Genomic DNA, 828 nt, shown 5'->3' on the forward strand with positions numbered 1-828 from the left:
TTCTTTTCAGGGCTGAATAATGTTCCACTGTCTGGATGCATCACAGTTTATTTATCCATCACCTGCTGAAGGACATCTCGGTTGCTTCCAAGTTTTGGCAACTATGAATACAGCTGCTATAAATACCCGTGTGCGGGCTTTTGTGCAGTAGGGGATTTTCTTTCCCTGCAGCCTCTCAGGCCTAGTGCTGTGGGGTGAATTGCGTCTCCTAAAAACCTGTATGTTCAAGTCCTCACCCTCAGGACCTCAGAATGTGGCCTTATTTGGAACTAGGGTTGTTGCAGATGTAATTAGCTAAGATGAGGTCACCCTGGGGAAGCGTGGCTCCTAATCCAAATGACTGGTGTCCTTATAAAAAGGGCACATTGGGACAGACACGCTCACAGGGAGGCACCACGTGAAGATGAAGGTAGAGGACAGGGCGACGCTTCTACAAGCCAGGGGATGCCAAGACGTCATCAGGAGCTGCAGAGAGGCCTGGGGCAGATCCTCCCTCGGAAGGAACCAGCCTCGGGAACAGAGCTGGTCTGTGGGGCTTTGTTGCGGTGGCCCCAGGACAGCCACATGCCCAGTGAGCACACGTGTGTGCCGGGCAGCCTGCACGCTATCTCACTGACCTCGGACGCCTGTGAAGGCGAGGCTCTGTCACTCGTTTGCAGGTGTGGGCAGGTGGCCCCGGTCACCCCACTCCCAGCCGGCTCCCCGCGGCCCACACTCAGGTTACGGGGGAGCCAGAGAGGTTTGCGCTCCAAGCGCAGGAGGCTGACGCTAGCCCTTGACAGTGAGCGAGGGCACCCTTGGCAGCCCCCAGGGCACGTGGGGGTTTGA

Source organism: Physeter macrocephalus, chromosome 14 (genome assembly GCF_002837175.3).
Source record: "Physeter macrocephalus isolate SW-GA chromosome 14, ASM283717v5, whole genome shotgun sequence".
Lineage (NCBI taxonomy): Eukaryota > Metazoa > Chordata > Mammalia > Artiodactyla > Physeteridae > Physeter > Physeter macrocephalus.